The 25,535-nt window shown below is 38.5% G+C and overlaps 1 protein-coding gene across 2 annotated transcripts in view; it reads right to left on the reverse strand.

The window, feature by feature from the left end:
• PDE11A (phosphodiesterase 11A) overlaps positions 1-25,535 on the reverse strand; it is a 455,368-nt gene that overhangs the window by 216,441 nt on the left and 213,392 nt on the right. The gene's annotated exons all lie outside the window — the stretch shown is intronic.

Below are 25,535 nucleotides of genomic sequence, written 5' to 3' on the forward strand. Positions count from 1 at the left end.
ACTATATATAAGAAAACACTAAACATGCACATTGTCTTTGGTATTATGCAATAATGTCCCTGTGTGAAATTATGCCATGTTGAGAAGGCAGGAAACTGCATGGAAAGGCCATTGAATGCATGAGTGAGTTGGACACATGGACATTATTTATCATCATTAATATATCTCATCTGTAATGATTGCTGCCCTGTGTCTGATAAATTCAGCATGTATTTGTAAAGTTATTCATCCCTTATTGCATGTTAAACATTAATAATACATAAACTTTATTCTCTGTGACTCTCTGGCTGAAAAATGGAAGTTTTAATAAAAAGTTGAGTCTTGTAGTTCTTAGATGGCACCTAAATCAAAGAAGTTAAAAGACTGAGTACTTCAAGGAGAAAAGGAAGCTTTATTTTCTAAAACAAAACAACAAAGAAGTTTTTATTTTCTCTTTGCTGTTTTATATACATTGCATTTCATGAGATGAAATTTTATGTTGTGCTGCAATGAAAGCAAAATCTAGGAAGAAACAAGATAATGCACCTCACACAAAGATCTAACTTAGTGAAGCCATTTCTAAGTTTATAAAAGGGTATGGGCTAAATTCTGACCTTTCTTTCAGGGATTAATTGGCTTGCCAGTTCATTCTGCACTGTGTACTTTATTCCACATTTTAATTATTGAGGTGTTCTGTGGTCACACCATTTCAAAGCTGCTGACCTAGAGTGTTCTGTGGAGTGTGGGAAGCAGCGCTGCAGCAGGAGCTGGGGAGAAGTCTGGGCACAGAAGTCAAGGGAGGAACCTGAAAAATGGTTGGGTAGGGTGGTGCTCAAGGAAGGAGCCAGTTTTACCAATAAGTGCCAACAACCTTCAAGCTGGGTCTTTCAGGATGAGAAAGAGTTCAGCAAGGAGAGATTGGAGGAGTTAGAAGGAAACAGCAGGAACAAAAGACACAAATGCAGCAGAGTACAAAGTGTGTTCTTGGCACAATGAGCAATCGTATGGTGGGAATAAAACTGAAAAAGAGGTCAAGGCTCAAAGGTGAGACCTTGACCAAGTTGCTGAGACCTTAGTTATAGGCAATGGAGAACTGTTTAAGAATATGGAGCAGGGAAGTGACCTGGTTTAAGATGTGATTTTAGAAAGCTTAATCCAGGTACAATGAGCATCAAGAACTGGGTAAGAGACACTGAAGGTGGGAAGAGGTCCTGTAAACCACAGAAGTCATGTAGGTGGGAGGCAATGGTGTTGGTGACTCAAGAGGTGTTGCAGAAGATTTCATAGGCTCTGTGGCCAGATAGCAGTGGCTTACATTTTGCTCCTGAGTGCCTGTGGCCCTATTAGCAGAACACAGTTGTTTTAAGGATTGGGGAGATAGGGGAAAGATGATAGATATTCTGTAAGCCTGGGACATATTCATTTTTGAAAGTCCAGGCACAAAATCCTATCAGTAATCAGGACTGAAAACTCTAATCCAGAGTTAGGATAATTTTCAGGGAATATAAAATGCATGAGATCACTCAGGGACAGAACACATAAGGAAATCTATATCTAGGGAAGGGAAGGAGAAGAAAAGTAGTAATAAAAGGGGAGGGGAGAAAGAGAAGAAATTTTAAGGAGGAAAAACTTAAACTTATTGCCATCTACTGTGGGCCAACGGTCAGGTTAGATAAATCCTATGAGATGGATATGCTTCTCTATATTTTATAGATCAGAAAATGGAGACCTAGGATGCTCAATAACTTTCCCAAGTGGTGATAGAAGTTTCACCTAAATCTGACCCCAACGTCCTAAATTATAGTATTTCTCCTGTTACCTTTCCGAAGGAGTTAATGGATAGCGTTATAGCAAGAATAGTGGGTTGTCACCTAAGAACAAATAGAGAAAGGCAGTCCACACCAGAGAGAGTTTAAGGAAGCTGCTAAAGATAGTAAACACTTCAGTCTGAGACTTCAGTCACAGGAAGGGGTAGGAAAAACCACTGGAGTTGATAATTGAGAGCTTTAGGTCCCTACTTACAGAATTCCAAAAGAAGATATGATGACAAAAACACTTACTGGACAGGGGTTCCTGAAAAACTCACTCTAAATCTAAAACATGCTTAGAATTTGGCTTGGTTCAGTACGCATACTGAATTGAAATCATTGTAAAATCAGTGAACAGTGCAGAAGGAATATTGACTCTGTGCAAGGCACAGTTGAGGTGGTATCTAAAGTATAAGCTATGATCTCTGCCCTCAGGGAGGTTGCTACTTGGCTGGGGAGATGAGAAATAAACACACTGACATTTAAACAATACAAAAATTAAATGCCCACTTCAAATTTCAAATGAAAAAATTTTCACATAGCTGTGTTGATACGTTGCCAAGTCAACTGTACTGATCACGAATGCTGAAGACGTCCATGGAGGGAGAAATGACTTCAGGTGCTGTAATCTAGCTAAGGCTTCAGAGAGGAGGTGAGATTCAAACTGACCTACAGGTCAGTGCAACAGTGCAAACAGATTTTCTGAAAATCATCTCTACATTTCTTCAGTTCAGTGTTGCACAGGGACATAAATTAAGGCCTGAGTGATCAGATCCTCAGAGAGACAGACAGGAAAGCTGATTTGTCACTTGGTATTTACACCACTGTCTTAGTCCATTCAGGCTGCTAGAGCAAAATACCATAAGTTGGGTGACTTATAAACAACAAATATTTATTTCTCACAGTTTTGAGACTGGGAAGACCAAGATCAAGGCACTGGCAGATTCAGTATCTAGTGCCTTCTTGCTTTAGTTCAGTGTCTAGTGCCTTCTTGTCCTCACATGGTAGAAAGAATGAGGGATCGCTCTGGTGCCTCTTTTATAAGGGCACTGATTCCATTCATAAGAGCTCCACCCCCATTACCTAATTACCTCCTCAAGGAGTACCCCTTCATACCCTCACATTAGGGACTGGGTTTCAACATATGTAGTTTTGGGCAGACACAAACATTCAGACCAGAGTAATCACATTCTGGCTTACGTACCAGCTCAATTTTGGAATTCCTAATGGTCTACTATAATGCAGAATCATAACACTGAGTTAGAGCTTTCAAAAGCTTGCTTCTCTTCTTCACAAACAAAAGGTAATTTTATGTTATGATTAAGATCATGGGTTTTGGCATACCTCAATCAAATGTCCCCTTTGCTGCTTTCTAGCAAAATGATCTCAGGAAAACTTCATCGGTAACATGGGTTTAATACTACTACTGTGGAGATTACGGTGATAATTCATGCAAAGTGCTCAGCATATTATTTAACCCATAGCAAACATTTTCTAAAAGCATCACAACTTTTAAAGCAAATTCTGCACATGACATACCCCTTTATACATTTCAGTGATGTGATGTTGTGAGTTTAATCACAAAGGAAAGGGCCCAAATTATTTCCGCTTTTGGAAAGACACATCTAACTTTAAGGGTAAGCTCTTTCAAAAAGTTCCTACAGCTCATCACCTCCCCCTGATTTATGAGGGACCTTTTATTCAGTATGGTTTTCTCTTTTGCAGTTGGTTGCTGTTGGGACAGAACATGGTAAGATCACAGCCACAGCCACATGTAGTTGTGCAGGTTCCGCCTTGGACAGGGATGCCCTATAAAAGGGAGAAGTGGGGGTTGAAATTAGTCTAACTGTGCTTGTTTGCTTGAAGTTGTATCCACCTGGAGAGGGTACCTTTTCCTAATTCTCACAGAGACATTTTTATGGGCTTTCAATGGCCCTCCTTCAAGCTTTTCTTCAACACATCTGAAAATTGGGCATGTAATCTCTTTTTCTTTTTATCATACTTTAAGTTCTAGGGTACATGTGCACGATGTGCAGCTTTGTTACTTATGTATATATGTGCCATGTTGGTGTGCTGCACCCATTAATTCGTCATTTACATTAGGTATATCTCCTAATGCTATAGCTTCCCCCTCCCCTCACCACATGACAGGCCCCGGTGTGTGATGTTCTCCTTCTTGTGTCCAAGTGTTTTCATTGTGCAATTCCCACCTATGAGTGAGAACATGCGGTGTTTGGTTTTCTGTTCTTGTGGCTTGCTGAGAATGATGATTTCCAGCTTCATCCATGTCCCTGCAAAGGACATGAACTCATCCTTTTTTATGGCTGCATAGTATTCCATGGTGTATATATGCCACATTTTCTTAATCCAGTCTATCACTGATGGACATTTGGGTTGGTTCCAAGTCTTTGCTATTGTGAATAGTGCCACAATAAACATACGTGTGCATGTGTCTTTATAGCAGCATGATTTATAATCCTTTGGATATATATCCAGCAATGGGATGGCTGGGTCAAATGGTATTACTAGTTCTAGATCCTTGAGGAATCACCACACTGTTTTCCACAATGGTTGAACTAGTTTACAGTCCCACCAACAGTGTAAAAGTGTTCCTATTTCTCCACATCCTCTCCAGCACCTGTTGTTTCCTGACTTTTTAATGATCGCCATTCTAACTGGTGTGAGATGATATCTCATTGTGGTTTTGATTTGCATTTCTCTGATGGCAAGTGATGATGAACATTTTTTCATGTGTCTGTTGGCTGCATAAACGTCTTCTTTTGAGAAGTGTCTGTTCATATCCTTCACCCACTTTTTGATGGGATTGTTGGTTTTTTTCTTGTAAATTTGTTTGAGTTCTTTGTAGGTTCTGGATATTAGTCTTTTGTCAGATGAGTAGACTGCAAAAATTTTCTCCCATGCTGTAGGTTGCCTGTTCACTCTGATGGTAGATTCTTTTGCTGCGCAGAAGCGCTTTAGTTTAATTAGATCCCATTTGTCAATTTTGGCTTTTGTTGCTATTGCTTTTGGTGTTTTAGACATGAAGTCCTTGCCCATGCCTATGTCCTGAATGGTACTGCCTAGGTTTTCTTCTAGGGTTTTTATGGTTTTAGGTCTAACATTTAAGTCTTTAATCCATCGTGAATTAATTTTTGTATAAGGTGTAAGGAAGGGATCCAGTTTCAGCTTTCTACATATGGCTAGCCAGTTTTCCAGCACCATTGATTAAATAGGGAATCTTTTCCCCATTTCTTGTTTTTGTCAGGTTTGCCAAAGATCAGATGGTTGTAGATGTGTGGTATTATTTCTGCAGGCTCTGTTCTGTTCCATTGGTCTATATCTCTTTTTTGGTACCAGTACCATGCTGTTTTGGTTACTGTAGCCTTGTAGTATAGTTTGAAGTCAGGTAGAGTGATGCCTCCATCTTTGTTCTTTTGGCTTAGGATTGTCTTGGCAATGCAGGCTCTTTTTTGTTCCATATGAACTTTAAAGTAGTTTTTTCCAATTCTGTGAAGAAAGTCATTGGTGGCTTGATGGGGATGGCGTCAGTGTGCTGTATTCAGGAGACCCATCTCACGTGCAGAGACACACATAGGCTCAAAATAAAGGGATGGAGGAAGCTCTACCAAGCAAATGGAAAACAAAAAAAGGCAGGGGTTGCAATCCTAGTCTCTGATAAAACAGACTTTAAACCAACAAAGATCAAAAAAGACAAAGAAGGCCATTACATAACGGTAAAGGGATCAATTCAACAAGAAGGGCTATCTATGCTAAATATATATGCACCCAATGCTGGAGCACCCAGATTCATAAAGCAAGTCCTTAGAGACTTACAAAGAGACTTACACTCTCACACAACAATAATGGGAGACTTTAGCTCCCCACTGTCAACATTAGACAGATCAACGAGACAGAAAGTTAAAAAGGATATCCAGGAATTGAACTCAGCCCTGCACCAAGTGGACCTAATAGACATCTACAGAAATCTCCACCCCAAATCAAAAGAATATACATTCTTCTCAGCACCACATCACACTTATTCCAAAATTGATCACATAGTTGGAAGTAAAGCACTCCTCAGCAAATGTAAAAGAACAGAACTTATAACAAACTGTCTCTCAGACCACAGTGCAATCAAACTAGAACTCAGGATTAAGAAACTCACTCAAAACCACTCAACTACATGGAAACTGAACAACCCACTCCTGAATGACCACATAACGAAATGAAGGCAGAAATAAAGATGTTCTTTGAAACCAATGAGAACAAAGATACAACATATCAGAATCTCTGGAACACATTTAAAGCAGTATGTAGAGGAAAATTTATAGCACTAAATGCCCACAAGAGAAAGCAGGAAAGATCTAAAATTGACACTCTAACATCACAATTAAAAGAACTAGAGAAGCAAGAGCAAACACATTCAAAAGCTAGCAGAAGGCAAGAAATAAGTAAGATCAGAGGAGAACTAAAAGGGATAGAGACAAAAAAACCCTTCAAAAATCAATGAATCCAGGAGCTGATTTTTGAAAAGATCAACAAAATCGATTGACCACTAACAAGACTAAGAAGAAAAGAGAGAAGAATCAAATAGATGCAATAAAAAATGATAAACGGGCTATCACACTGATCCCACAGAAATACAAACTACCATCAGATAATACTATAAACACCTCTATGCAAAAAAACTAGGAAATCTAGAAGACATGGATAAATTCCTGGACACATACACCCTCCCAAGACTAAACCAGGAAGAAGTTGAATCCCTGAATAGACCAATAACAGGCTCTGAAATTGAGGCAATAATTAATAGCCTACCAATCAAAAAAAAGTCCAGGACCAGACGGATTCACAGCCAAATCTTACCAGATGTACAAGGAGGAGCTGGTATCATTCTTTCTGAAACTATTCCAATCAATAGAAAAAGTGGAAATCCTCCCTAACTCATTTTATGAGGCCAACGTTATCCTGATACAAAAGCCTGGCAGAGACACAACAAAAAAGAGAATTTTAGACCAATATCCCTGATGAACATTAATGCAAAAATCCTCAATAAAATACTGGCAAACCGAATCCAGCAGCACATCAAAAGGTTTATCCAGCATGATCAAGTGGGCTTCATCCCTGGGATGCAAGGCTGGTTCAACATACGCAAATCAATAAACATAATCCAGCATATAAACAGAACCAAAGACAAAAACCACATGATTATCTCAATGAGATGCAGAAAAGGCCTTTGACAAAATTCAACAGCCCTTCATGCTAAAAACTCTCAATAAATTCGGTATTGATGGGACGTATCTCAAAATAATAAGAGCTATTTATGACAAACCCACAGCCAATATCACACTGAATGGGCAAAAACTGGAAGCATTTACCTTTGAAAACTGGCACAAGACAGGGATGCCCTCTCTCACCACTCCTATTCAACACAGTGTTGGAAGTTCTGGCCAGGGCAATCAGGCAGGAGAAAGAAATAAAGGGTATTCAATTAGGAAAAGAGGAAATCAAATTGTCCCTGTTTGCAGATGACATGATTGTATATTTAGAAAACCCCATTGTCTCAGCCCAAAATCTCCTTGAGTTGATAAGCAACTTCAGCAAAGTCTCAGGATACAAAATCAATGTGCAAAAATCACAAGCATTCTTACACACCAATAACAAACAAACAGCCAAATAATGAATGAACTCCCATTCACAATTGCTTCAAAGAGTATAAAATACCTAGGAATCCAACTTACAAGGGATGTGAAGGACCTCTTCAAGGAGAACTACAAACCACTGCTCAATGAAATAAAAGAGGACACAAACAAATGGAAGAACATTCCATGCTCATGCATAGGAAGAATCAATATCGTGAAAATGGCCATACTGCCTAAGGTAATTTATAGATTCAATGGGCGTATAATCTCACATGGAGCACCATCAGTGACAGGAAACTTACTACCTATCACATATTACATTATATTTTGTGGCTGCTCAGTTTACTTTCTAATAATCATTATCCTTGGTTCCAAGTTCCATGGTTTGTGGTCACAGAGCATGAACCTCATTATCTGACAGCCCTCAAAATATTTAGCAATAATTAACATGTCTCCCATGATCATCCACCTAACATCATTCTTCTCCCACCTGTCTCCAATTCCTTAGGTTACTCCTCTTGTGGCATGCCTTTCTCATTCATACCATGCCAGTCCTAGATGTAGCCCCCCTTGGTAACAGTCCTTTTGAGTGTGAAAGCCCCCCAGTTCATAGTCCTCTCCATGGGGTCTGAGTAGGATGAAGGGAGTAAGATCACCTCCTTCATTCTAGGCCCTGTTTCTACCAACAAACGTCTGGAGTGATAGTTCCCAATAGGTCTTATTTTTGATAAGTTTTTGGAAGTTTAAATTAATATTCAAAGACGAATTAACCAACTTTCCTGAGTCTAGAAACTCCCACCAGAGATATCAAAGGCCAACAAATCCAATACTAAGATTTTCAGTTTGGGCCAGAACCAAGATAGACACTCACTGCTGTTTGGAAACACAACTACATCTTGATTACTCCCAGGCCTACAAAGCTTATGGGTGCAAATGAGTTCATGTCAACTCAGTAGTTCTTAGCTGCCAAGTGCGTAACTGTAAGACCACAGACACCTCCAAGTCCTTCCCTGACCTTCAGTTTGGGCCAGAACCAAGATAGAGACTCACTGCTGTTTGGAAACACAACTACACCTTGATTACTCCCAGGCCTCCAAAGCTTATGGGTGCAAATGAGTTTTGGGGATACTTATTCTTTCATTCAAGGCCCCTTGTTAAAGCCTACTGCTTAGAAATCACTTGACGGAGCCTGACCAATAGCTCCCAGGGTGCCAAAGCTTCACGGAAGAAGGGAAGAATACATCTGCCAAGCTGTATGCAGCATGTTGGTGCCTGGGCCCTAATGCCATATTGCTTGTGCCCACATTGTCACAAGTTTCCTATTTAAACACCTCCTTTTGCCTTTGCCCATACTCCTCTCTGTAGACATAGAGGGGAGGGCTGGGATGCCCATTCACATTAGACGAGTACTCATGTACCAACTCATTCTTTCAGCAAAAAGACAAAGACTCTTATCACTCTCTTCATGCAAATGAATGTCTGGTGTGAATGTTGGTGTGTGTGTGTGTGTGTGTAGCCAAGACATTAACTGTACACTAGTGCATAACAAGAAAACATGGCATAGAATTCTTAGCAACATTCATTTGTTATTGAAGACTAATGGTTGATTGAGAAACCATTCAAATGTTTATAAAGTTTTTTTAAAGCAAACATTTGTCCATGTTTAATTTCATTTGTCCATGTTTAATAGCTTTGTACATTTAAGTCACAACATTATTTTGATCCCTACAGTGGGGATATTTTAAAAAATTCTGACTTAAAGGAAAAAGCAGCAGAGAGTAAAAATATATTGATATAAGTGTTTGAGAAAAGTAAAATAAATATAGTTGACACCTGAACTTCAGTGAAACTTCCTTAAAAGGTCATAATTAACTACTTAATAGCTTATTTTAACTCTCTACAAAGTAGACCTCCCTAAGCTCAAGATTCATTTTAGAATAACATTCTAATTGTAAAGAAATCCTTTATCTTGTTATTTTGCTAGAAAAGGGGGTATAAGAAAATGTACGTTTTTAAGTGAGTTTCACATAAAGGGCTGTAGTTTACATTCTTCTCAGTGGTATCTTGCTTCCAAATGTGAGACTCAAACTGACTTCAAAGAGAGCTTCATGAGCTCAAATATATTGACTGTGGAGGGATAAAAGAGAACTGCCCTATTACAGAAAACACGTAATTCCTGAAATGTGGCTGCCCCTGAAGTGAGGGCCGGTGAGGTATATATAAACCTCAGGGTTGACAAGTTGCAGAGTCGTGTAGGAGGTAAATCAATACAAGCAAAGCAAAACAAGACAAAGTATAATACCCCGGAATAAGTGACTCAACATCTTTAATTGTCTGAAAATCCTGGCTTAGCTGAAGGTTCAAATACAGAGAACTGTGTAAAAATAAAAAGATTATCTTCAGCATTACTTTAAAAAAAAAGAGTCTCTACATTAGAAGACAAAACATCTTAATAAAATAATGCTAATCATTAGACTGTGCTTGTGTTGATGTTTCTCTTGTCAACGTAAGAGTTTACTTAGATGTCTTCACTAGAAACTGCCAGGAATCTTTCAAGAATGACCACTAGTTTGGCCTCTACTAAGTGCTAGACAGGAGTGAGCCAAGTCTTGCATTGAGTGAACAATAGGATCTTTTCCTTTTTGTCGAAAGAAACTGGCACATGGAAACCCATCCTTATATAGATGTCAGCCCAGCCTAGCCCCTACTTATACAGAAAGGGGTATGGGCAGAAGCCAAAGGGGTATACTCTCAGGGAGTTCACAATAGTAATACTGAATTGTGACAAACGGCCTAATGGAAGGATGTGAAAGGATGTTGGTCTAAGCTGGTCTTTAGAGGATAAGTAAGAGTTCACTTGGAAGAGAAAGAAGATAAAAACCAATTCAGACAAAAGTATAGCATGAGTAAAGCTTTAAGAAGTATGGGGTTTTCTGTATTGGTACAGTAAATACTAGAGCTGATGCCTAGGATACATAGTGGAAGTGATGAATAAGGCTACCGTGGAAGAGGCCAACCAATATACTCTGTGGTTCCATGCACAAGGTTTGTATCCCAAACTACATCCATATGGATGACTCTTTTTGTTTTTTGTTTTTAAAATGTCTTTTTTTTTTAACTTTTAAATTCAGGGGCACATGTTCAGGGCGTGCAGTTTTGTTACACAGGTAAACATGTGTCATGGGGGTTTATTGTATGGATTATTTCATCACCCAGGTATTATGCCCAGTAACCATTAGTTATTCTCCCAATCCTCTCCCTCCTCCCACCCTCCACCCTCCAATAGGCCCCAGTGTGCACTGTTCCCCTCTAAGTGTCCATGTGTTCTCATCATTTAGCTCCTACTTATAAGTGAGAGCATGCAATATTTGGTTTCCCACACAGATGACTCTCATCTGTATCAGCAGCCCCTAGAGTCCAGAGTTCCCTATGTATATACCTAAGTACTTTCTGGAGACTTCCTCCTGAGCACCTCGAATTTGCCATTTTCAAGATCGAAATAACACACTACCCTTGATGCACCAGTGGTGCATCAATGAAGAGTGTGTGACCATCAACTAAAAATAGATTATTAGGGTGGGACTCAAAGTTTCAACATAAACACAATCTATTTTCTCATTACCAAGGAATGATTGTCAATTGCCCTTCTGACAGCTTGAGTGTTACCCAGTGAGGGGTAGGAGCCAGAGAGGCAAAAAGTCAGGAACTCAAATAACTATTTGGGACAGATTTCTTTTTAATGCTTTGCAAACCAAATACCGATTTTTGATCTATATGAGAGTATTTGACATTTTGTTTCATTGACTAGAGGTCAATCTGAGGTTGGGTTCACAAAAAGAAACTGCATTCCTTACTTTTTTCCCCCCTCGCTCAGCCTGTCTATCCCTGGAGCCCTTCCTGAAGCCTCCAGCTGTGCAAAGCTTTTTGAAGTTGTCTTTTAATTAGAAGATTAGGGAACTAAGTAAATACCAGGGGGACTCAAAGCTAGGATCTCAGCAGGAGAGTCTCAAACACCCAGGACTTGGGACATTAATAATCTTCTAATGGCTTAAGTATGTCTTTGAAGGTTATCGAACAAGTCTTTTAGTCAAAAAAAGTAATGGGAAAGAGCGTAATTAACAAGCAGAGCCAGCCTGACAGCTCTTACTCTGTGGTAGGAGAAGATGCTCTAAGTTGCAGGAGTTCCTAAATTTATAATGATCTGTTAGTGGACTTGCCTTTAATGTCTTGCCTGAGGACACTTCATCACACTCTTATTCCTCTCATTTTAAAAATTCTGTAATATCAGAAATTAACACATGGTGACCAAAGAACACATTTTCTATATTTTATTTCCTTAACTTCTGCAATTAGAATGATGGGATTTATCACCCCTACAAGTTGGTGTCACTGTGTGGCTGTGACTCTCAGATGGGTGTCAGATGGCATTACCGTAAGTGGTTGGTATCTACCATTTAGCATCATATAATGACAACTGCCTGCTTCTTTCACAGCTGGATAAATCTGGGTGGCTTTTTTTGGTGGTGGTGTTGTTAATCTTGGCCCAACATTTCCTGTCAGTGAGATTACAGATAATTGTATTATTATCTCTGATTTTTAGTTTCCGTAATGGAAAACAGGGGAAATAAAACTCATTTTGCAGGGCTGTTTTGAGGATAAAATAATAGAATGTTGAAGGCTGCTTAGTGCATAGAAGGCTCTCAATAAATACTGGCTCTTTATATCACAAAGATTTTTCTTTAATTAAAAACACCAAGGTAAGACATACTCTGTTTAACTCCTTAACTCCTAGGACAGTAGAGAAGATGTTAAATGTTTTTGACAGTGGCATCATTATCAGATTTGGAGAAATACTGAGGAGAAAATGTGCCAGCTGGCAAAACTGCTGATAATAGAGCAGTCAGGATTCTATCCTACTGGAGGTTTCAAGTAGCCCTACAATATCTTTCTGTGAGGGTGCTGTGGACACCTCCATACATCTCTAGATTGAGGGCACACCTTCCCAACAAGTTCTGCATATATATGTATATAATATATATGTATGTATATGTATATATTTCATATATATACACACACACACACCAAGAAAGGAAGCAGATTCAATTTGTTAGAATATTAATTAAAGCATGTTAAATGAGAGACCTACTAAAGCAAGAGAGACAAACATAAAAACCAACTGTTAAGGTTTCTAAATTGCCATAATTCTGTTTATTGCATAGTATTAATCTGAGGGATAGCTGACCTTATAGGCTACTTTAATATGCTTGATCTCAGTACTTATTCATGTGGCTTATTGTTAGTGGAACATTTTCATAGCTTTCATTCTCGTCTGTGACAGTTTTACTACAGTGACAAGCTCATTGGTCTGAAATAAATAGGGGTAATGAGAGCATCTGAGTCTTCATATTCAATGCCATGATAAAGAAAAGATGGAAATTACATATGGGCAAGAGGTAAACATTAGATGCTTGAAAAATACATTTCCTTGAGCTTATTAAGATGAATTTGGAAGATACACAACTTCATTACAAAAGCTTCCTTTCCTTCATTGATGTTTAGCTCTTATAATTAATATCATGCAAATGGGGCACAGACACATACCTCATTAGTACCAAGGAGTATATTTACAAAATAGGGTTATTTGTGGGGGAAAATATGGAATCCCAGAAGTATCAAAGCAACATGATTCCCTGAGAGATGTGCTTAGGCCAAGCCGATAGTGTTTCAGTGGATCACCCCAACTTCATACACTCTGCATATTTTTTAGTGAAAGGTGGCAGAGAATATCTGGGTGACTCTGTAACAATGAAGCTTCCTGGTAAATGAAGTGGCCTTGATACCAAGAGGGAGCCTCAGAGTCCAACCTCTGGCACCAGTCTTGTCTTCCATTGAGCGAATTCAGACCTGCTCAGCCACCTCCTTGCCAGACAACTGAAAGGGAGTAGAAATGAGCCTCTAAGGTTATCTGGATCACTTGCTCATCGATTGACAACATTAAATATAGGCAAAATGAGGTTCAGCAACCCTTAATATGCTAGCCAGTAGTCAAAAAGAAAGTCCTTGTTTAAAGGAAGTTACATAGCAACACAAATCTTGCTTACATTCCAAGATGACAGGTCATGGTAGTTATGGTGCTGTTTTAATTATTTAATGTTATAAAAGTTTTCTTCATTTCCTTGACATTGAAGTATGTAGCATATTTGTATTTATACAAAACACCTATTACATCCTTCCTAGCAGAGGTACAGTAGAAGAAAGAAGATCCATGCAGAAGAAAATGGAACAAATATGAAATATTCATTATATACTGTGGAAATATTTTGTCTCATATCAGTGTGTAAGTTTGACTTACATTCCCTATTACCTTGGGCATAGAGAAATAAAAGAAAAAGTAAAGAGAAGAGGAAAGAAGTTCCAAATTGGCAGAGTAGATCACTGAAAATTTGTACCTCCATAAAAGCAGTGAGAATACTAGCAAAAATTATCAAAATCAACTTTTTCAGAACTCTAGAAATTAACCAAAGGCTTGCAAAAAATCCAGTGAGTATTTATTCAACTATAGTTGAATCTCAGGAAAAACAGCAAGATCTTTGGCTTTTTAATTTACCTTACTTCCATCTCCCTCTCTCCATCTTTGGGGTAGCTGTGAAAATCAGCAGCCTAGCCGCCACTTGCAGAGGAAGAATGAGTTTGGAGCTCCCCAAAAGCTCTATCCCAAGAGAATTGTCACTATTTGACCTGTTTGGCAGTTCCATGGAAACCTCTATTCACAGAACTTGTCTTTATTTGACCTGACTCAGAGCTTGTTTACTAAGAACAGCCTTTACCCCCAGGGATATTTGTGGGGAAAAGTCAGCAGTAATTGCTTAACATGGCAATTGCTTCAGGTGGTGATAACACTTGCAGCTAACAAGAAGCTGAGCAAAAAGCTTAATGAGATAAGCTTGGGAATGAGATGTTCCCAGAAGGCTTTGAAAAGCTTGCACATGTTTATAGACATCTAGAACGTATGTAACACACACACACACACACATACACACACACACAAAATACTGTATGAAAGTCTGGGAAAGAACCAAGAAGGCTCTCACCTCTAGCAGATTTTGAAGCTTTGTGTAAGTAGAAAATGAAAACTAAGTAAAATCCCTGTCAGAGAATTGAAGGCATCCCTCACATGCACATAACGCTCCTCAGCAAAGGCTGGAAGGCTTATTGGCTCAGGCTTTTAAAGAAATCTCTGTCCAATCATTAGCTGACAACCAAGCTAACTGAGCAGAACCTTCGGTTGCCAAACCCCAAAAAGAATAAAGACTTTAAATAATTAGTTCTACAAAGTCACTGAACAACAAATAGCAGTAACAACAATAATAGCAACAAACAGAAATGACAACAAACATTAGATGGTGGGGTGAGGGGATAGACCTGATTTCCAGAGTTTCCACATTATGTTATTTAAAACATTCAGTTTTCAACCAAAATTTATAAGACATGCAAAGATATAGTAAAGGATGCTCCATATATAGAAAAAACAGTCAATTGAAACTGTCTCTGAGTAAGCCAAGATGTTGGACTTACCAGACAAAGTATTTAAATGAACTATTGTACATGCATTCAAAATACTAAAGGAAATCACACCTAAAGACTGAAAGGAAAATATGAGAAGACTGTCTCCCAAATAAATAATATCAATAAAGAGAGAGAAATTATTTAAAAGAAACAAGTAGAAGTTCAAAAATTGTAAAGTATAGTAACAGAAATAAAAAATTCACTAGGGTACCCAACAGCATGTTTGAAAAGGCAGAAAAAAGTATCATTGAACTTGAAGATAGGTCAATTCAAAACATCTAGTCTGAGGAACAGACAGTAAAAAGAATGAAGAAAAATGAACAAAGTCTCAGTAACATGTGGGATACCATCAAGCATACAAACATATGCATAATGAGGATTCTCAAAAAAGAAAAGGAGACAAAGGGTCAGAAAGAATATTTGAAGAAACAATGGTTGAAAACTTCCCATATTTGATTGAAATAAACATCAATCTACACATTAAAGGAGCTCAATAAACTACAAGTAGGATAAACTGAAAGGGATCCACATCTAGACACATTGTAATCAAACTGTCCTAAGACAATGACAAGAGAAAATCTTGAAAACAACAGAGATGTAACTCATTATATAAAAGTAACCCTCAATAAGATTAATAGCTCCATGATCAGAAACTATAAGGCTAGAAAATAGCTGAATAATATATCCAGAGTACCAAAAGGAAAAGACTATGAACCAAGAATTCTATATCCAGTAAAACTATACTTCAAAAATGAAAAATTAAGACATTCTCAAATAAATAAAAAATGAGAAAATTTGTTGCCAGTAGTCCTATCCTATAATAAATACTAAAGAAAAGCCTCTAGGCTGGAATGAAGGATACCAGAGAGCAATTTGAATCCACATGAAGAATAAAGAGAACTGATACAGAAAATTTTATATGTAAATATGAAAGATAGTATAAATGTATGTTCGTAACTCTTTTTTCTCCTATCTCATTTAAAGACAATGGCATAACGCAAAAATTATAAAACTGCCTTGATGGGCTTATCATATGAAAAGATGTAATTAGTAGGACAACAATAACACAAATGAGGGGGTAGGGAACAAAGCTATATGGAGCAAAGTTTTTGTATACTGTGGAAATTAAGTTGACAGTAATCCAAACTAGACTGTTACAAATTAAGATATTAATTGTGATCCCCAGGGCAACCACTAAGAAAATAACTGAAAAAATTGTGTAGTGAAAGAAATGACAAGATAATTAAAATGGTACATTAGAAAATATTTGTTTAACTTACATCTAAGACCTTGAACTATGAAACTACTAAAAGAAAACATTGGGGAAAATACCCAGGACATTGGTCTAGGCAAAGATTTCTTAGCAATACCCCAAAAGCATAAGCAATCGAAGCAAACATGGACAAATGGGCATCACATCAAATTAAAAGCTTCTACACAGCAATGGATACAACGAAGTGAAGAGACAAACCACAGAATGGGAGAAAATATTTGCAAACTACCTCTCTGACAAGGGATTAATAATCAGACTATACAAGGAGCTCAAACAACTCTATAGGAAAAAATCTAATAATCTGACCAAAAAGTGGGCAAAAGATCTGAACAGACATTTATCAAAAGAAAACATACTAATGGCAAACAGGCATATGAAAACGTGCTCAACATCACTGATCATCAGACAAATTCAAACCAAAACTATAATGAGATATCATCTCATCAGTTAAAATGACATATATCCAAAAGACAGGCAATAATAAGTGCTGGTGAGGATGTGGAGAAAAGGGAACACTTGTACACAGTTGGTGGGAATTCCAACCAAGAGTGTATAAGTACAGTATACAAATCCAGCAATCCCACTGCTGAATATATTCCCAAAAGAAAGGAAATTAGTATATTGAAGAGATATCTGCACTCTTATGTTTGTTGTAGCACTGTTTACAATAGTTAAGATTTGAAAGCAACCTAAGTGCCCACAGCAAATGAATGGATTAAAAAATGTGGTACATATACACAATGCAGTACTGTTCAACCATAAAAAAGAATGAGATCCAGTCATTTGCAACAACATAGATGGAACTGTACATCATTATGTTAAGTGAAATACGCCAGGAAGAGAAAGACAAATGTCACATTTTCTCACTTATTCGTGGGATCTAAAAATTAAAATAATTTAACTCATGGTCATAGAGAGTAGAGTGATGGTTACTAAAAGCTAGGAAGGGTAGCAGGGGGTTCAGGGGAAGGTGGGAATGGTTAATGCTTACAAAAATTTAGGAATAATGAACAAGACCTACTATTTGATAGCACAATAGGGTGACTATAGTCAATAAGAACTTAATTGTGGGCACACCCAAGATGGCCAAATAGGTACAGCTCCAGCCTCCAGCTCCCAGCATGAGCAACACAGAAGATGAGTGATTTCTGCATTTTCAACTGAGGTACCGGGTTCATCTCACTGGGGTGTGTCGGACAGTTGGTGCTGGTCCGCGGGTGCAGCCCAACCAGCGAGAGCTGAAGCAGGGTAAGGTATCACCTCACCTGGGAAGCACAAGGGGGAAGGGAATTCTTTTTCCTAGCCAAAGGAAATTGAGATACACAACACCTGGAATATCAGGTAACTCCCACCCTAATACTGCGCTTTACCAAGGGTCTTAGCAAATGGCACACCAGGAGATTATATCCCACACCTGGCGTGGAGGATCCCATGCCCACGGAGCCTCCCTCATTGCTAGCACAGCAGTCTGAGATCCAACTGCAAGGTGGCAGCGAGGCTGGGGGAGGGGCGCCCACCATTGCTGAGGCTTAAGTAGGTAAACAAAGCTGCCAGGAAGCTCAAATTGGGTGGAGCCCACCACAGCTCAAGGAGGCCTGCCTACCTCTGTAGACTCCACCTCTGGGGACAGGACAAAAAGCAGCAGAAACCTTGGCAGAGGTAAATGTCCCTGTCTGACAGCTTTGAAGAGAGCAGTGGATCTCCCAGCATGGAGATTGAGATCTGAGAACGGACAGACTGCCTGCTCAAGTGGGTCCCTGACCCCTGAGTAGCCTAACTGGGAGACATCCCCAACTAGGGGCAGACCGACACCCCACACCTCACACGGCGGGGTACATTCCTGAGACGAAGCTTCCAGAGCAAGAATCAGACAGGTACACTCGCTGTTCAGCAATATTCTACCTTCTGCAGCCTCTGCTGCTGATACCCAGGCAAACAGGGTCTGGAGTGGACCTCAAGCAATCTCCAACAGATCTACAGCTGAGGGTCCTGACTGTTAGAAGGAAAACTATCAAACAGGAAGGACACCCACATCAAAACCCCATCAGTACGTCACCATCATCAAAGACCAGAGGCAGATAAAACCACAAAGATGGGGAAAAAGCGGGGCAGAAAAGCTGGAAATTCAAAAAATAAGAGCGCATCTCCCCCTCCAAAGAGACGCAGCTCATCACCAGCAACGGATCAAAGCTGGACAGAGAATGACTTTGATGAGATGAGAGAAGAAGGCTTCAGTCCATCAAACTTCTCAGAGCTAAAGGAGGAATTACATACCCAGCGCAAAGAAACTAAAAATCTTGAAAAAAGATTGGAAGAATGGATAACTAGAATAATCAATGCAGAGAAGGCCATAAACGAACTGACAGAGATAAAAACCATGACACGAGAAATACGTGACAAATGCACAAGCTTCAGTAACCAACTCGATCAACTGGAAGAAAGAGTATCAGCGATTGAGGATCAAATGAATGAAATGAAGTGAGAAGAGAAGTCTAAAGAAAAAAGAGGAAAAAAAAATGAACAAAGCCTTCAAGAAGTATGGGATTATGTGAAAAGACCAAATCTACGTCTGATTGGGGTACCTGAAAGTGAGGGGGAAAATGGGACCAAGTTGGAAAACACTCTTCAGGATATTATCCAGGAGAACTTCCCCAACCTAGTAAGGCAGGCCAACATTCAAATTCAGGAAATACAGAGAACGCCACAAAGATACTCCTCGAGAAGAGCAACTCCCAGACACATAATTGTCAGATTCACCAACACTGAAATGAAGGAAAAACTGTTAAGGGCAGCCAGAGAGAAAGGTCAGGTTACCCACAAAGGGAAGTCCATCAGACTAACAGCAGATCTCTCGGCAGAAACTGTACAAGTCAGAAGAGAGTGGGGGCCAATATTCAACATTCTTAAAGAAAAGAATTTTCAACCCAGAATTTCATATCCAGCCAAGCTAAGTTTCATAAGTGAAGGAGAAATAAAATCCTTTACAGACAAGCAAATACTTAGAGATTTTGTCACCACCAGGCCTGCCTTACAAGAGACCCTGAAGGAAGCACTAAACATGGAAAGGAACAACCAGTACCAGCCATTGCAAAAACATGCCAAATTGTAAAGACGATTGATGCTAGGAAGAAACTGCATCAACTAACGAGCAAAATAACCAGTTAATATCATAATGACAGGATCAGGTTCACACATAACAATATTAACCTTAAATGTAAATGGACTAAATGGTCCAATTAAAAGACACAGACTGGCAAACTGGATAAAGAGTTAAGACCCATCAGTTTGCTGTATTCAGGAGACCCATCTCACATGCCGAGACACACATAGGTTCAAAATAAAGGGATGGAGGAAGATCTACCAAGCAAATGGAAAACAAAAAAAAGCAGGGGTTGCAATCCTAGTCTCTGATAAAACAGACTTTAAACCATCAAAGATCAAAAGAGACAAAGAAGGCCATTACATAATGGTAAAGGGATTAACTCAGCAATAAAAAGACAACACAATTGGAAACGATAAAGGACTTGAATAGACTTTCCCCAAATAAGACATACAAATGGCCAATAATCACATGAAAAGATGCATAACATTGTTGCCACTAGGAAAATGCAAATCAAAACTACAATGGGCTGCCTCTCCAAGGAATTGTAAAGTATACTTACTGCAAGGAAGAAGTACAATTATCTCTATATGCAGATGACATAATTCTGGAATCTCCTAAGATTCCACCAAAAAACTGTTAGACCTAATATATGAATTGAGTAAAATTGCAGGATACAAAATCAACATACAAACACCAGTAGCATTTTTATATATACATAATGACCTAACTGAAAAAGAAATTCAGCAAACAATCCCATTTACTATAGCATAAAATGATACTGAGAAATAACTTTAACCATGGAGGTGAAAGATCTGTACACTGAAAACTATAAATCACTGATGAAAGAAACTGAAGAAAAGACAAATAAATGGAAAGATATCCTATGTTCCTGGATTGGAAGAATTAATATGGTTAAAATGTTCATACTACCCAAAGCATATCCAGATTCAGTACAATACCTATCAAAATTCCACTGGCATTCTTCACAGAAATAGAAAAAAGCATCCTAAAATTTGTATACAACCATAAAAGACCCCAAATAGCCAAAACAATACTGAGAAAGAAAAACAAAATTGGAGGCACCACACTTCCTGATTTCAAATTATATTACAAAGCTATAGTAATAAAACAGTATGATACTGACATAAAAGCTGACACACATTCCAGTGGAACAGAATATAGAGCCCAGAAATAAATCCAAATCATGCATGGTCAACTAATTTTTGATGAAAGCACCAACAGGACACAATAGGAAAATGATGGTCTCTTAAATTAATGGTTCTGAGAAAACTGGATTTCCAAATGCAAAAGAAGGAAATTGGACCATTATCTTACACCATACACAAAAATCAACTCAAAATGAAAAAATATCTAAATATAAGACCAAAAACTATAAAACTCCTAGAAGATAACATAGGAGAAAAACTCCTGGACAATGCCTTGGTCATGATTTTTTGAATATCACACCAAAAGCTCAGTCCACAAAAGCAAAAGTAAATAAGTGGGACTACATCAAATGAAAAAGCTTCTGTATGCCAAAGGAAACAACCAATAAAATGAAATAGCAAACTATGGATTGGGAACAAATATTTGCAAACTATATATCTGATAAGGGGTTAACCATTCAAAATTTATAAAGAAGTCATACAACTCAAAAGTGGAAAAACAAATAACCTAATCTAAAAATGGGCCAAAAATCTGAATAGACATTTCTCCAGTGAAGACATTAAAATGGCCAACAGGTACATCAAAAGGTGCTCAACATTATCAACATCATTAATCATCAGGGAAATGCAAATCAAATCCATTGTGAGATACCACCTCATACCCATTAGGGTGGCTATTATCAAAAAGCCGAAAGATGACAAGTGTTGGTGAAGGTGTGGAGAAAAGAGAACCTTTACACTGTTGGTGGGAATGTAGGTTGGTACAACTATTATAGAAAATAGTATGGGGTTTCTAAAGCAGTTAAACATACAACTACCATATGACCCAGCAATCCCTCTTCTGGGTACATACTTACAAGAAATGAAATCACCACCGTATAAAGATATCTACTTTCTCATATTCATTGCAGCATTGTTCACAATAGCCAACATATGGAAACAACTACGTGCCCATTGATTAATGAATGGATAAAGAAATTTAATATTATCAAGTGGTACATATATATAATGGAATATTATTCATTCCTAAAAAAGAATGAGATCTTGCCATTTGCCATGACATGGACAAGCCTAGAGGACATTACGCTAGGTGCAACAGGACAGACACAGAAAGAAAAATATTGCATAATCTCATTTATATGTGGAATCTAAAAATTACAAATATACAGAGAGAACAAAACAGTAGTTACTAGGGGTAGTGGTCGGGGGAAGGAAATAGGGAGATGTAGGTCTGAGAATACAAAGTAGCAGATATGTAGGATGAACAAGTCTAGAGAAATAATGTACATGAGGACCTTAGGTAATACAATTGTATTGTATGTGGAATTCATGCTAAAGGAGTAGAATTTAGCTGCTCTTACAACAAAAACAAAGAAATGGGAAAGTGTGAGATGATGGCTATGTTAATTTCCTTCACTATAGTAACATTTTTACTATCTATATGTATCCCATATGTTGTATACCTTAAATGTACATAATAAAAATCATTTTAAAAAAGAATTTAGCAAATAGAAAAAGTGGTAGAGGAGAGAAAAATGATGGTCCAAATATAGAATTATTTGATGTGAATTGTGGTAGAGTTTCTAAGAAAATAAAATTACATAATATATGAAAAACGAAGAGACAAATTGCCCAGCAAGGATACGGACTCATCATGTACTTCAGAAATGGCATAAAGGGAGATAATCAATTATGAGATAGCACTCTTCAAAGGATAAATTTTTAGGTCCAAAATAATCTTAAGTAACATGAACTATGTTTTGGGGTGACTAATGGATGGGATAACCTATAGTGTTCTTTAATATTATATGCTTGTTTTGTACACATGAGGGATGCCATAAAGAAAATGAGTCCCCTTTTGCATTACTACTTAAAAGTAATCATATGGGTCATCATTTTCAAGTGGTCATTCACTTCTTGCCACTACATAATGTTTAGGCTTAGAATTCTGAGCCTGAACAGCACCCTAATTGTAAAAATCATGGTCATTAAAAACAAACAAATTGGCCAGGTACAGTGGCTCACACCTGTAATCTCAGCATTTTGTGAGGCCCAGGTGGGCAGATCACTTGAGGTTCAGAGTTCGAGATCAGCCTGGCCAACATGGCAAAACCCAATCTCTACTAAAAGTACAAAAATTAGCTGGACTTGGTGACAGGCACTTGTAATCCCAGCTACTCAGGAGGCTGAGGCAGGAGAACCACTTGAACCCAATAGGCAGAGGTTGCTGTGAGCCAAGATTATGCCATTGTACTCCAGCCTTGGCAACAGAATGAGACTCTATCCCCTGCACCTCACAAACAAACAAAAACCACAATTAAATGCTATGCCACATCCACTAAGATGGCTACAACTAGAAGACAGACAGAAAGAAAAATAAGTATAAGCATCAAAAATAAGCATCAAAATGGAACCCTCATTCTTTGTTGGTGCGAAGGTAAAATGGTATAGTCACTGTAGAAAACAGTCTGACAGTTGGTCCGAAAGTTAGACACAGAGTTACGACATGACCTAGCAATTCCACTTCTAGGCCTATACCCAAGAGAACCAAAAATATATGTGCACTCAAAAATTTGTACATGAATGTTCTCGGCAGCATTATTCTTAATAGCCAAAAAAGTAGAAACAACATCATCAAGTGATGAATAAAGAAAATATGATATATCCAAACAATGAAATGTTACTCATCCATAAAAAAGAATGAAGGAATAAAGTCCATGTACAACATGAATGAATAGTGAAAACATTATGTTAAGTGAAAGGAATCAAACACAAATGGTCACATATTATATAATTCCATTTAAATGAAATGTCCAAAATAGGCAAATCCATTGAGGCAAAAAGTAGATTAGTAGTTGCTAGGGCCTGGGAGGAGGGAAGACAGGGGAGTGGCTGCTAATGGGTAGAGTTTCTTTTTTGGGGTGATGAAAATGCTCTGGAAGCAGACAGTGGTATGGTTGTACAAGCTTGTGAATATACTAAAAACCACTGAATTGAACACCTTAAAAGGTTGATTTTGTGGTATGTGAATTACATCTCAAGAAAAAAAACTTAAAGATAAGAATAATTAGCATAAAGATGATAATTATGCTGCCAAGTAAGAATAACAAAAATTGTTTTGGATAGTTGAATAAATCAAGTGATACTTATTGAGTAGCCCACCAAGTGCTGTGGCCATGGAGATCCCCACTCACATCTTCCTTTTGGAGAACCTCATCAGGAAGTACAGCTGATTGACACCTCTGTCTCTAGGCCTCTGGGTCCAAGTTTCCCTGGAGCTGCTCCCTGACAGTGACTGAGCGTGGTGAGGGCAGGAACTGGGTCACTCCTGTGGAAGCATTATTTCTCCAACTGGCAAATTCTGCTCAGGACTTCCCATTGGCCAGGCAGCAATTTCTTCCAAACCACACTGTGACCAGAGACTCTTCATATTCACTCCTTACTTTTCTCTTTTCTTCTACAGAGCACTGTGGTCAAATGCTCTCCCCCATCTACTGCTGATCCTGCTCTCTTTAGCCTTTACATTTATTTCTCCTGAAAATCCTTTTGCTCATCTAATATTGGCATAAGTTCTTTGGAGAGCAGAAGTGACTCATGAATGTATGTCTAAGAATGACTACAGTACAAGACTTGAAGAATGTAGCTGAAAGGCCTTGGTAGGACCAAGTGTGTCTGCATGTGTCCTTGGGATTCCAGGCATATATTGTATTCACTTGTACTAAACAGATGTATAAAAGACTTACATAAACAAACTACTATCCAAGGTGTCTAATTTGAAGGATAATATGTATTTGAGTGAAGTAGTTCTTGGAATGCTTGTGAAATACCAGTTTCATACAATCACAGTATTTAATAGTAACCAATACAGGTACTGAGTGAGGCCACAAACACTGCATGGGCAAATCAGACAAGGCCTGTAAGTCTAAAGCAGTGTTTTTCACACTGTGGGTCACTGCAAAGTGTAAATCATGAAATCAAGTTTGTGCCTGCCACCAGTCATGATAGCAGATGTTTTAATTTTGTTTTTCTTTTCTTAAAAGAATAGATAAGAATATAGATGCATAGTAAAGGTAAGTATAGTTGCATAAAATATTTGTCTTAGATATGTGTGTGTATACTGGTGTGTATATTTATATACACTACCTAGGTTTGGATATTTTTGTCATGGATTTCATTAGAAACGGTTTGAAAGTCATGATCTAAGGGATACACAATAAAGTTGGCACAGTCAGAATTTACATAAAGACAGTTAGTAACATTCTTTAAAGTAGGGACAGAATTTCTGATTCCCAAAAGCTTCACCAGGGTTGCAGGCTTTTGAGTGATAATGTCCAAGTGGGATGAGTCACATAAAACCTTCTGGTGCATGGAGGTGCTCCTCCAGGCCCAGAATCATATTCATAATCTGATGAGGTACTGGAGATCACCTCATGTAAGCCAGGTACATCTCAGAGTTATAAAGTGTGCAATATGGGCTGGGTGTGGTTGCTTACGCTTGTAATCCCAGCACTTTGGGAGGCCGAGGCGGGGGCGGATCAAGAGGTCAAGAGATTGAGACCATCCTGGCCAAAATGATGAAACTCCATCTCTACTAAAAATACAAAAATTAGCTGAGCGTGGTGGCGTGCCTGTAGTCCCAGCTACTCAGGAGGCTGAAGCAGGAGAATCGCTTGAACTCGGGAGGCAGAGGTTGCAGTGAGCCGAGATCGCCCCACTGCACTCCAGTCTGGCGACAGAGTGAGACTCTGTCTCCAAAAAAAAAAAAAAAGTTTGCAATATGATTGCAGGATACAATCATAGTACACTCAGGAATAAACAAAATCCTCACTCATCATACTTCATCTCTCCAGGCTAATACAGTCTATTCCAAGTTTATTCCTGAATGTATCATTGCTGCTGGACAAAGACAAAGGATGGTAACCCAGACGTCCCTGGGAGTCTTGCTAAGAGACCCTTGGACTAACTATAGAGCTCATCCTGTGGTTTGTCTCACTAGAG

Source organism: Papio anubis, chromosome 10 (assembly GCF_008728515.1).
Source record: "Papio anubis isolate 15944 chromosome 10, Panubis1.0, whole genome shotgun sequence".
Lineage (NCBI taxonomy): Eukaryota > Metazoa > Chordata > Mammalia > Primates > Cercopithecidae > Papio > Papio anubis.